The sequence below is a fragment of the Macaca thibetana genome, chromosome 12 (assembly GCF_024542745.1).
Source record: "Macaca thibetana thibetana isolate TM-01 chromosome 12, ASM2454274v1, whole genome shotgun sequence".
In the NCBI taxonomy this organism is placed as follows: domain Eukaryota; kingdom Metazoa; phylum Chordata; class Mammalia; order Primates; family Cercopithecidae; genus Macaca; species Macaca thibetana.
Window position 1 is genome coordinate 65,974,081 of NC_065589.1, and position 13,796 is coordinate 65,987,876.

Here is a 13,796-nt window from a genome sequence, read left to right on the forward strand (position 1 = left end):
CAGGGTCTGCAGATCAAGTGAAGCTGCCTAAAAGGATAGTTGAGCTGCAATGAAGTCTAAAGCGTCATTGTGCGTACATGCCAGGAAGATTTAGACATGAAACTACAAGTCCCTGCTCAGTTATTCCTGCTCTTACCCAGAGGATAATCAAGACTGAGTTGAGTAGAAACCTAATGTTCCAGGCATCTACACGAGCTTCATGCCTAGCGTAGTTGTTTTTTAAATAAAGAGTTCAATGCTTATGGGAAAATCAAAATCAAGAGAAGTATGCCCTCTAGATTTCTCATTTATTCATGCTCATGGGAAGCTGAGATGTGTATTTGTTTTATTTGTTGCATAGCAATCAGTCCAGAAACCCTTTTCTATTTGGTGGCAGTTACCTAAAATTACAGGAGTGTGTCAGGGAGGAAATACAGCATCTAATGAATACTAGTCATAAAAACAACAAATAAAAAAGAAACAAAAGTATTTATATCTTAAAAGTTACAGCAAACAATTCAAAGAATTTAACATTGTAGAAAAGTGTGTACTTCCTATTGGGATAGTAGTCTGGTTTTCCGGTTTAATAGAAAGAGAACTCCACTGCCAGTTAGAAGACTTATTGTCTACCATAAAAGAAAATCAACATTGAAAAACAACATTGAAGAGAGTTGATATAATGTATAAAGGATGTAACAAATGGCCTTAAATCTTTGCAGATTCTGACTCCATCTACTTTTCCATTTGTGGGAGCGGCTTGCTTAGATGTTATAATTGAGGTCTATGTGGTGCTGATCTAACTGTGACCCCTCAAGAGGAGGTAAAGGAGGTTCTGCAGCAGCTTCTGGGTTTCCACCTTCCGTGGACCTCCTTTTCCTCTCTTCTTCCTCTTTCTTCCTCAGGTAATTCCCAAATTATCTGTCTTCCTTTCATATTAGCCCTACTTTTTTCTTTTCCCCATTGCACTTATTTTCCTGTACTGTAAAATTACTTGTTACATTTCTTTTTCATTGTCTGTTTCTCTCTCTCCAGAATATAAACTTCTTAAAAGCAGGGTTCTTTGTCTCCTCTCTTCACTGATGAATCCTGAGCATATGAGCAGTACCAGGCACAGAACAGATGTTTGGTAAATGCCTGCTGAATGAATGAACAATGGTTTTCCCATGAGATGGGACCTGGGTATCAGTGTTCTTATAGAGTACAGGTGGCAATGTGGCCTTGGTCTGATCACCCAGGGGACTGGTCACTTCTTTTGCCTTTTCTTTCTCAGAAAGGTGGTATTCATTTTTACATGGTCAGGGTGTAGTGGGAGATGCTGATGTTTGATAGTTTGAGCGTTAGCTTCAGCTCTTTCTTTTTCTTTTCTTTTTAAACACACAAACACTAAGCCACAGACTTGCATGTTTTTGTTTTCACTTTTGATTGTGTGTGTGTGTGTGTGTGTGAAAAAGATTGTGTGTATGTGTTTGAAAAAGAGAAACACATGGACACTTAACTTTTTTCCAACAGAATTCTTTAAACAGAATCTGAATGAATACTATCTTGTTTTGTCCATAATTTACCATGTATTCTTATACATGTCAAATCTGTTTCTGGGCCTCAGCTTTCTCAGTTCTGACATCCTGTTTCTTTTGTTCTTACATAATCTATTCTTTTGATATATTTTTCTGTTTTCTCACTCCCCCTTTGACCTCTCCTTCCCCAACTTTCTATTTCCATATTCTCTGTTACCTTCCAATGTCCACTGTGTCCCCAGTGGAGATTTATTTATTTATTCATTAAATTTTCCTTAAATGGAATGAGGAGAATTTCTCATTACAGCATTTGGAACCTCCCTGTAGGTTTCCTGTGATACCTTGGATGTCATTAACATTGTAGGCTTACTTGCCAGCCCACTTCCTTCTGACTTCTGCTCCCATCACTCCATCAAAACGGCTCTTACCCAGGTCATCAATTTCCTCTATGTTGCTAATTTCAACGAATGCTTATTGGTCCTTACTTGTAAGACCTCCTAGTGTGTATAACATTGTTAACCTGCCTTTCCTTTGGTTTCTATGATAAGAGCTCCTTTTCCTGGATTTCTTCCCATCATGTGGACCTTTACTTCCCAGTCTTTCAAATCTGTATCCTTTATTAGACTTCTATTCTGAGCTCTAGACATGCATATCCCACAGCCAATTTGACATTCAAACTTGAATGCCTTTCTAATATTCATCAATTAACATGCCCCAAACTGAACTTCAGACCTTCTACATGGTTCTCTATTTCTCATAGTGTTACAAACATCCAACTAATTGCCTAAACTAGAAACTGGAGTATGATCTTTGATTCTTCCCTCTCCATCATCTTCCACATCCAACCAACCACCAAATCCTATCCAGTCTTCTTGAATCTGATTACTTCTCTTTATCTCCACTGCCAATACTTTAGTCAAAGTCATCATCACCTCTCAATTGAATATCTGAGAAGTCTCTCTAACTTATGCATCTGTCTCCAGTCTAGCCCCTATCCAATATATAGCCAATTCTTGTTATTCATGTAGTTATGTTCTATAAAGTATCTGCAAACACTGAATTAGCTAATACTGAATTATTGCTCTTATGAAAAAAAATGTGGTTGGGTTTCTGCAAGCCTCTGGTCAACATTTTCAACTGATCAATGTATATGCTTATTTTATGTGTGCTTCCTTAAAGACATCTTATTTAATAATATATTGTTGATTCATTAACACTGCACTCATGGCCAACGGCACCATAGCTCATGTCTGAAAGAAGCTTATCTGACACATGAACTTTCTTTATAAGGCACATCACAGCATTCTTGCTCTTATGAACATTAGACAGCACTTGAGCACTGTGTTTAGGGGTCATTTAAAAGAGTGAAATCACCAATATGAAGCACAAAAATGTGAAGAAATGTGGTACTAAACAGACCACAAAAATAACACTTTACACTATAAGACTGGAGACACAGAGGCAGACTGTCACCTTGTTCAATTTCTACTGAAAAGTTTCTTTCTGGACAACTTAAACTTTTTGTCAAAAGATCTTGAAAGTCCCATGAGTATTGATTTGGGGGTAACAAATAAATGTTAGTGAATAGGAAACTTTGCAAATATGGAATCTGCAAATAATGAGGAGTGACTGTACCATTAACTTGTACCCTAAAGTACTGCACTTAAACCCAAACCTCATGTCACTCTTCTGGGTGAAACCTTTAAATGACTGCACATCACCATTAGGCTTAAGTCCAAACCCCGAAATATGCCCGCTCCTGTCTTTTCATTCTCGTCTCTTATAGATCCCTCCTTCATGCTTTCTCATCAAACTGAAGTTTTCTCAATTTTTTATTCAATTCAGTATCAATCCTCTCCAAACTTTGAGCCTGTATAGAGCTTTTTCTTCTATCTTCCTCCTTTCTCAGCTTCCTCTTTTGTATTTTCAGATTTTAACTTGTTACTTCTTCCTAAAGCTGTCTCTGAACTTCATAGACAAGATCTCCTGCCTCATGCTCTTGCCACATGGTTGTCTGATGACATAACATTTATCACACTTTTTGGGGGTAACTATCTGACTTTCTTACAAGATTACACATTGAGCAGGAACCAAGTCTACCCTTTTTATTGTTTGTGCTATACTGTACAGTAAGCACTGTGCCTAGAACATAATAGGCACAGTATGTGTTGAATGAAGGCAGGAATAATTATTCATTTTGGTGTCTGTTTCATCAAAAGAGTTACAAGCACTTTGAAAACAAAGAGAGGATATTTTCATCTTTGTATCTAAATTGCGTGGCACAATTCCTGCCCATAGTACATGCTTGATACATATCTATTGCATGAAAACAACGCTTTAAACATGTCAAATAGTATACAACTTGATTATAGGCAAAATAGTGCTTGACAGTAATTGAGCACCAAGTTTCTTATGAAAATTCTTTGTAAAATAAAAAGATTCTCAAAATAGAGTCAAACTACTTCCATAAAACAGATTGGAAATATTCCTACTACCCCAGACTACAAGCAACATTCCCTAGACCCCTGGACCAGTGCTCACACACCTCTAGGGCAACCCTACCCTTCTTCAAAGCACAACCATTGAGTTAGAATAGTGAAGCAGTTAGCAGATGAAAACCATGCTTTATTGAAAAGAAAAAAAGGAAAAAAAAGGGAATGTGAAAGGTAAAGCAGGCTGGTTAGTTCATTATAATTGCTTACAATTTCCCTATTGCATCTTAAAAATGTTAAATTTCAAGGGGCAACTTTTTAATTTGGTGTAATTTTCTGAGGCAGCACTGAAAATAAAGATTGCTCAGAGGACCCAGATTCCTGCCAACTCTTGCTAATACTGACACTGTGCAAGTGTCTGAGTTCAAATTTAACTTAAATCATTGGGGGAAAAAAAAAAACAACCAGGCAGAGTTGAGCTTCACCATGAGCAAAAGCTGTTCTGCTTTCCCAGTGGGGTATCACTGCACAGCGAGTGGGAAGAAATGAGAATACCTGCCGTAGGGATTTGAGAGGGAAATTGATTGCACACATTTAAATAGATGGGGTGAAGATTTTTCCCTGACAGTAAAACCCGTGAATCCTAAGATGAAGAATTTATGAACAAATGCTTTCAGGTGGACACTGAGAACTGTTAACTTTCTTTTAACCTCCTCAATCAGGGTATCTTGGGTGCAAGCCAGGAAGTTTCCCAAACTATTGGGATAACTGTAAGTTCAGGGCAAAGGGTGATGCTGAATCCCTGCTGTGTGGATTGGTAACTGCCGTTTGCAGCAGAGACTGCCTCTTCCAGAGGGAACTCATCTGGAAGGCTGTGGAATCTTGGCTCTGGCCCCATTCATTTATTGGTCAGCTGGAGAAGGTGATGGAAAATGTGCCTTGGGAAAACACAGATGGGTATGTGAACCAACAACATTGTGCTTAACCTTTCCTGGCCTAATAAGCGAGTGGTTTCTCACAGTGTGGTCCTAGAAGCAGCAACAGCACCACCCAAGCACATGTGAGAAATGCACATTCTCAGGCTCAGGCTGATCCCAGATGGATTGAATCAGGAACTCTTGGAGGTTGGGGCCCAGCAATATGTGTTTTAGGAGCGCTGTAGGTGACTCTGGGCACACCAAAATTGGACAACTTCTCACCTAAAATGCTGAGAGAACATGAGGAAGATTGTTCACCCAAAAGAATACAACTGTAACTTGGAATCAGTCTAGCACTTATGTTCATAAAGATGGGAAAAGACAGATGGTCACTTTTTTGGAGGAGATTTGGCAACATTGGCATCATCATAAGTATCAGGTAGTATTTGAAAAGGTCAGTATGCTAGTAACCTGTTGCTCTAAAATTGGCACATAGTGAACAGTCACAGCATCTCAGTGACATGCAACAGTAGACGGGTTTTCTTCTATATCTGCAAGGACGAGTTTTTTTTCTGTATCTTATTGCCTAAACTCCCTCTTGAGTCTGAGTACTGGTTCACCTAGTTTGGGCTTGTGTGGAGTGACTGTGCTTTGTTCCACACGTCTGTCCTCCTTTTCCTGGGACCCACTGGTAACACAGGCAGGTCCTCTTCATGGTAATGGCAGAAATAGGAGAGAATAAGCAGAAACCGGGATCTCAAGGCCTGGGCCTGGAGCTGGAACATCTGTCCGATCCATCTCATTCTATTGGCCCAAGCAAGTCATGTGTCCAAGTCCAGATGGAAAACAGATTTGCCTCTGTAGTGAAAGCAATTGCAAAGTCAAAGGGCAAAGGGCGTGGCTATAGGTAGGGGTACAGCATGGGGGCCTGTTATGCAATCAACCATGGTGAACAAGCTTCTCTTTGCATTTATTAGCAGTACATGCACAACAAAACCCAAATGTGAATTTGACTTAAGAGAAAAAAAATGTATCCTTCATTCTTGTCCCTAAAATAATACTAATTTTAGTTGGATCAACTGTGTGATTCTCAATGAAGATATGTTAAGTCAGATTAATCATGTAAATAATTAGCAGAAGAATAAAAGAAAAAGTCATTGTTTTTTAAAAACTCTGCAATAAATTGATATATTTAAGCCACTTTGCTTCTCAATAGTATATCAAATCCAATTCTTAAAAACAAACCTGTGGGGGCTGGGTGTGGTGGCTCACACCTGTAATCCCAGCACTTTGGATCACTTGAGATCAGGAGTTCGAGACCAGCCTGGCCAACACGGCAAAACGCTGTCTCTACTAAAAATATAAAAATTAGCCAGGCATGGTAGTGCATGTCCGTAGTCCCAGTTACTCAGGAGGCTGAGGCAGGAGAATTGTTTGAACCCGGGAGGCAAAAGTTGCAGTGAGCCGAGATCACGTCACTACACTCCAACCTGGGCAACAGAGCGAGAATCTGTCTCAAAAAACCCAGAAACAAACAAACCTGTGGATCAGATCTTACCTACCTTGAATTTTCATTGGTAAGTAAACTCTTGGTATTCTGTATCTGCAAGGAGATATGCATGTCTGTTTGTTAAACTAGATTTTACTACAGCTTTTTGGGGTTGGTTTAAAGACTGTGTTAGCACTGCATTCCTAATTAACTGCTGACACAAATGCTAAGGGGGCAGCAGTGTTGCCCACAGCTTGCCCGCAGTTACCAGGTGTAATTATGCATGGAGTAGAGATTCAAATCAAGAATAAATCAGTTTCTGGAAACATGCTGTAAGTACTCAGTGTATCGCCCTGCCATTTCCCCCATTAGCATTTTTGAGGCATGCACCCAATAGAAGAAATAGCAGGTAGCTACTGTTTAGCTGAATTTAACCTCTGAAGATTAGCATTTCTCCTTGTTTTTGGCCAAACATAGAATTCTCTTTTTGCTTTTCACATGTAATGGGAATACGATGATTTCTTCTCATTGCCAAGTCTTAGCTCAAGGAAACCTCAGATAATTTGGAAAACTCTCTTATTTCACCAGTTAACAGACATGGACTAAAACAGTGATGTAACTGTTTAAAGTCATCCAGTTGGTTAGGGAGGGCTAACCAGAAAAGCTAGGTTTTCTCACCACACTACACTTTTCATTTGGGCAATGGGGAGTGTTCATGGTTTGATGAATCAAGTGCAATGTAGGGAGCAGAGTGTGGACATTAGTGAAATTCAATTTTCCTGTTCGTTGAATGAGAATTATGCTTTTTATGTTCTTAGAATGTTTGGGTCAGGAGCAAGTTATTTTCAAAATTAATAATTTTATTTTGGAGAAATAAAACAATTTGGGGAAAATTGCCACTGGCCAGTCCTTTTAAATCAATTCATAGGGTCGGTAGACTCTAGTACTGAGGTGGGATATGCTAAGGATAGAGCGAAAGATAGAGCTCAATGACTTTTTCAACAACTAGAGTTATTTGCTTAATTATACATTTAGTTTTTGTGAAAAAGGCCTTCGAGGTACAATATGAGCAGGGAATAGGGTGAGGACTTCTCTCAGCACCATCACCAAGTACTCTCAGGGTACCCGCAGGCCCCCATGAAATAGGTGCTGCCAGAAGCCCATGCCTAAAATTTGCTTGGGATTCATCTCTTCCTTTTCTTTTTTCTGATGCTGAACCAGAGGATAAAAAGAAAAAGAATTGCACAGCCTGGCATGTGAATGCTTCCCCACTGCGTGCTGCTGTTGTGGGGAGGAAGTAGCAGCCGCCAACCGCTGTTTTATTAATAATGAGGCATTCACATAAATTCCATGCAAAATTGATTTTTTGACTGTTATATAAGAATCAAATACCAGGCTTTAAAAAGTAATTGAGAAATCTATTTGTAATTTACTTTGCCTATAAGAACCCACTGTCCTGCCATAAACAATTTTACAGTATTTCCCCCCCTGTTAAACAGCTATTTTTTACACATCTGTTTGGCCCCTTTCGCATGACATGCAGTCAGGAGGTGTAATGAATACAGGTTTGAAACAACATGTGGCCACCATTTCTTTCAGTTTCATCTTCAAGGGGATCCCTTGCGAGTTGTGATATCATTTTCATCACAGTACAAGTGAAGTATGTTAATGTCTAATTATCTGACACTGGGTGTTGACTGATGAGTCATAAATATGATTTCTGGTGGTAGGAAAGCATGATGAAAAAGCTAAGCAATGAAAAAAGAAAAAAGAAAAAAGAAACCAAACCAACGAACCAAAACAGTCTGTTTCTCACTTGTCTTTAAATGCCTTAAGGGCTATGGTCAAATGGAAAGGTCTCCTGTTGTGAAGAGTTTCTCTGGGAACCTATTTAATATTCAGCAGTCCTGTACATATTCAACTCTACCAAAAGTATTTAAAGTGTAATTGATTTATTTCTAATTTTTCTTAAGATGGAAATTAGAGGGACAAGAAAAGTTTTAAAAGACATAGGTAATGTTACATATTTTGGCTTAACTTCTATTTTCTAAGGATTATTTCTCAGAAGAGAACATGCTTCTGTTCTTATTCTAGGACTTTTTTTTTTCCCCAAAAGAAATCCCTTAAAAAGAAAAACAAATCCCTAGTATGTTTAAAAAATCCATTCCCCATAATTTTATTGAGACATATTTCACATAAGATAAAATTCTAAGTGAATAGTTTAATGAATTTTGCTAATTGTATATAGCTGTATAACCATTGCCATGATCAAGTCAGAACAGTTCCATCACCCTAGAAGTTCCCTTGTGCCCCTACAGTCAATATATTCCCCCAACTCTTGGCCACAGCCAAGCAACTACTGATCTGCTTTTTGTTGCTATGGTTTTGCCTTTCCTAGAAATCCATATAGACAGAATCATAGTATGTAGCCCTTTGTGTTTAACTTTTTTCCCTTAGCATAATATTTTTGAGATTCACCTATGTTGTTGAGTGTACTAATGTTTTGTTCTTTTAGTGGTGAGTAATACTCCATTGGATATACCACAATTTGTTTATCTATTCACTAGTTAATAGATACTTGGGTTGCTTTCAGTTTTGACGATTATGAATAATGCTGCTATAAACATTGATGTAAAAGTTTTGTGTGGATACATCTTTATCTCTCTTGGGTAAATATCTAGAATAAAGATTGCTGGGTCACATGGCTTGTGTATGTTTAACTGTATAAGAAATAATACCATTTTCTACTTTCACACAGTCAATGTATGAGAGTTCTAGTTGCCCCACCTCTTCACCCATCCTTGATATTCTCAAGTACATAGTAAGTAGCTCATTATGGTTTTAATTGACATTTCCCTCATAATTTATATGCAAACACTTGATATGTGCATAGCTGATGTATATGAAGGAATGGTGTTAGAAAAGTGGGGGCAAAATGTAGGTTTTGCCTACATTTGCCTACATCTACAAAAATGTAGAGCATCTTTTCATGTGCGTATTGGAATTTGTACAACTTCTTTTGTAAAGAGTCTCTTCAAATCTTTTCCCCATTTTATTGGGCTCTTGCCTTCTTAAGTTGTAAGTATCTTTTATATATTCTGGATACAAGCCTTTTTGTCAGATATGTTTTGCATATCTATTATTTCAGTTTGGCTTGCCTTTCTTGACAGTTTTTTCTGAAGAACAAAAGGTTTTTTTTTTTTTCTTTCTTTTTGTTTGAGACGGAGTCTTGCTCAGTCGCTCAGGCTGGAGTGCGGTGGCACGATCTCGGCTCACTGCAAACTCCGCTCCCCGGGTCACGCCATTCTCCTGCCTCAGCCTCCAGAGTAGCTGGGACTACAGGCGCCCGCCACTATGCACGGCTAGTTTTTTAAGAACAAAAGCTTTTAATTTTGAAAAAGTTTGTAAGTATTTTTCCTTATGAGTTGTATTTTTTGTGTCCTGTTTAAAAATGCCTTTCCTAACTAGTGTCACAAACATTTTCTCTTATATTTTCTTCCAGAAATGTAATAGTGTTAGCTGTTACTGTTTAGGCCTATGACGTATTTTGTGTTAGTTTTTAAAATATGTTGTAAGGTTGTTTTTTTCCCCTCTAGGTATTTAGTTTTTGCAGCACTATTTTACTAATTTTCCCATTTAGTTATGTTCACATCTTTGTCAAAAATCAACCATATAACTTTGGATTTATTTCTGGACTCTCTGTTCTGTTCCTTGAATCTATAGGTCTATCCTTGCCTCAGAGACACACTGTCTTGATGATCGTAGCTTTTTTGTAAGTCTTAGAATTAAGTAGGGTAATAAATCCTTTAACCTTATTATTCTTTTTCTAGTTGTTTTGGCTATTCTAGGTCCTTTCCATTTCCATATACATTTTAGCATCTGCTTTTCAATTTCTTCAAAGAAACTTACTAGGATTTTGATTGAGATTGCATTGAATTTACAAATCAATTTGGGAAGAATTCATTGAAAATATTAAATATATTTTAAATGACTACAAAAATTACAAACACGTGTGTTTGCTTCAGCAGCACATATACTAAAATTGGAATAATACAGAGAAGATTAGCATGTCCCCTGTGCAAGAATGACATGGAATTCGTGAAGCATTCCGTATTTTTAAAAGCTCAATATTACTGATTGTTAGATAAATGCACATCAAAGCCACAATGAAATACCATCTCACGCCAGTCAGAATGGCTATGATTAAAAAGTCAAAAAATAACAGATGCGGAGAAAAGGGAACACTTATACACTGTTGGTGGGAGTATAAATTAATTCAACCATTGTGGAAAAAGCAATGTGGCAATTCCTGAAAAAGCTAAAAGAAGAACTACCATTCGACCTAGCAATCCCGTTACTCAGTTAATACCCAGAAGAATGTAAATCATTCTGCCGTAAAGACACATGCATGTGAATGTTCATTGCAGCACTATTCAGAATAGCAAAGACATGGAATCAAACTAAATGCTCATCAGTGACAGATTGGATGAAGTATGTGGCACATATATACCATAGAATACTATGCAGCCATAAAAAAGAATGAGATCGTGTCTTTTGTGGGAACATGGATGGAGCTGGAGGCCATTATCCTTAGCAAACTAACGCAGGAACAGAAAACAAAATACTGCATTTTCTCACTTAAGAATGGAAGTGAAGTGATTGAGAACTCATGGGCACAAAGAGGGGAACAAGAGACACTGAGGCCTACTTGAGGGTGGAGGCTGGGAACAGGCGAGGAGCAGAAAAAAAAACAAAACTGTATATTAGGCTTAATACCTGGGTGATAAAATAATCTGTACAACAAACTCCTATGACATGAGTTTACCTATGTAAAAAACCTGCACATGTACCCCAAACTTAAAAGTTAAAAAATACAACATGCACACCAAAATGTGACACATACCAACTTTTAACACACTGTGAATAATTAACATGTCAATTTGTGCAAGCAGGTAAACTGGGTTTTCAGTGCAAACAGAATAAAGCTTTTTTTTTTTTTTTGTCATCTGTTTTATCAAGGTGTGGCTTGACATCACAAACTGCTGTTAGAAAACTATTACTATTTGCATCTGTTAATATATGTGAATTATGATAGTCTCAATTCTATGCAATCTAAACAAAATACAGCAATCAGTTGGAGGCAGGAGTTAACATGTCTGTTGCAACTGTGTTTATCAAGACTGCTTCATTATTCATTGACTTTATAGAAAGTATATGTAGGAATTTGAATGCTCACAAGTTTATACTAATAAAAACTTCTTCAAAATGTTTTATGTATTTCAACTGCATATCTATTATTGTAATCTGGCTTGCCTTTCCAAACAGGATTTTTTTCTGAAGAGCAAAATCTTTTAATTTTGAAAAAGTTTATATATATATATATATTTATTTTATTTATTTATTTATTTATTTATTTTAGAATTTCAAGGTTTTACCTGAAATTCTAACAAGTTAGAGGTATTGCAATTTAGCAGAAAGAAAATAGGTTTGGAACAACAGAGACCTGAGTTTAAATGACAGATCTACCCACAAATAGCTTGGGCAAATTATGTTTCTGAGCCCAGTATGCTTATCTGTAAAATGGGGAGAATAATGCCTGCTTCACAGTGGGGATGCAGTGAAGGATTATATGCAAACACTTGGTATGTGCATAGCTGATATATGAAGGAATGGTGTTAGAAAAGTGGGGGCAAAATGTAGGTTTTGGTGTCTGGCAAAAATTTTAAAGGACCTGATGAATGTTGAAATAGATTGAAATGTGAGGAGGAAGTTTGCTTATTTTACATACAGCTTACCTGTGGTGGTGTGCCTTCTCTGTCCACAGGTCCTTAATAACAACTTAACATACAATTGTAGAAGCTCAGGGTGAAGACCACTATGTCACCAAGCAATGTTCTGGTGGAAAGGTCTGAAATTGAATGGATGGTGCCAACTCTAAATGACTTTCCATAGGCAGTTTGAAAGCCCTCATTTCTTGGAAGCTTTCCGTAAGTGAGGGGCTTGTAGTGCGGAGTATTATTTTCCACATAGTCCAGGAGGCATTGGCCTTGGCTGCACTTGGACATTGTTTTGCTTGCTCCTCTGACTGTTGCTTTATTTCTGAGTCCCTTCTCTTTATTCCCATTTGGCACAGGCGTGTCGGTGAAGTCAGCCTTGTGAACGCTGTAAGTACCTGCTGGTCATCAATGCTTGCCTTTCAGCTGCTCACTCTCCACAGCCCCAGTGCCATTGGAAGTGGGTGCTTAGTAAGACAATGAAATGAACAGGCATTGGGAGGCAGGAGCCCCAGATCTGTCATTTGTCCATAAATTTGGACCAGTTCCTAAATTTCGATTTCTGCTTGATAAAATGCCTGACCTACTCAAGGGGCTACCCTGGGGCACTGTATGAGAAATAGCATGGGGAATGTGCTTTGTAAATTGGGAAGTGCTATATAAATCTTTGGGGTTGCTATAATAGGATGCATCTGGTACCACTGTCCTTTTGTTTCTTTTCCTCCTGCCACCAGAGCCACAAGAAGTTTAGTCACATCTACATTCTCTGACTTGAATGGAATTAGGATGAGGGTGGTGATGACTACAAACACAAACATAAAACTAGAATCATAGACTCCTGGAGTTGGACAGGATCCCAATGGTCATCTATTTAAAAATCTGTCTATAGAAAAAAGTAAGCATGGATCTCAAAGCCCCAGGGAAGGGAAAACCTTCTCTGGCACCTTATCTGTATCAGAGATGCACATGTTTTATAGTTTATAGTTGAGGGACTCTAGGCTAAAAGACTTGCAGATGAGTTGAGGCACAAAAGATTCTGGAAAGAATTAAATATTTTGGTCTCTGGTAAGTTAACAGAAAGTAAACAAAAAATCATTCCAAGATAAGGTGAAAAACGTATATTTCTAATTTTTAATAGAAGTATGTCTGATGCTTTATTATTTAAGGTGAACAGTGTTTAGAGTTTTCAGGCACTGTTGCAAATAAAAAGTTAAAAAATCCTGGATGGATGAGACAAGCTGAATCTTATTGATTTGTTTTTTGGTTACTTGTCATTTTATTTAGTTATTTTACTGGTTTACTGCATTTTGCTGATTCATATACTGGTTTATTTATTAACTGTCAAATTGCTATCCCTATAAATTTAGCATATAGTTGATGAATAGCTAAATAAAATGTGGTATATCCATACAATGGAATATTGTTCAGCCATAGAAAGGAATGAAGTGTGGATGCATGCTACAACATGAATGAGGTTTTAAAACATTATGCTAAGTAAGAGCAGTCACAGAGAGCCATATATTGTATGATTCAATTTATAGGAAATGTCTAGAATATATAAACCACAGAAACAGAAAATAGATTAGTGATTGCCAGGGGCTTGAGGGAGAGGAGATAGGGAGTGACTGCTGATAGATATGGGGCTTCCTTTTTGAGTGGTGAAAATGTTCTAAAATTGGGTAATAGGGATG

General features: G+C 37.7%; 1 non-coding gene across 1 annotated transcript; it reads left to right on the forward strand.

Annotated features, from left to right (window-relative positions):
• Positions 1-10,343: 10,343 nt before the first annotated feature.
• LOC126933351 (U6 spliceosomal RNA) lies at positions 10,344-10,449 on the forward strand. Its single transcript, XR_007718573.1, has one exon. It is a non-coding gene; the product is annotated as a U6 spliceosomal RNA (small nuclear RNA).
• The last annotated feature ends 3,347 nt before the right edge of the window (positions 10,450-13,796 follow it).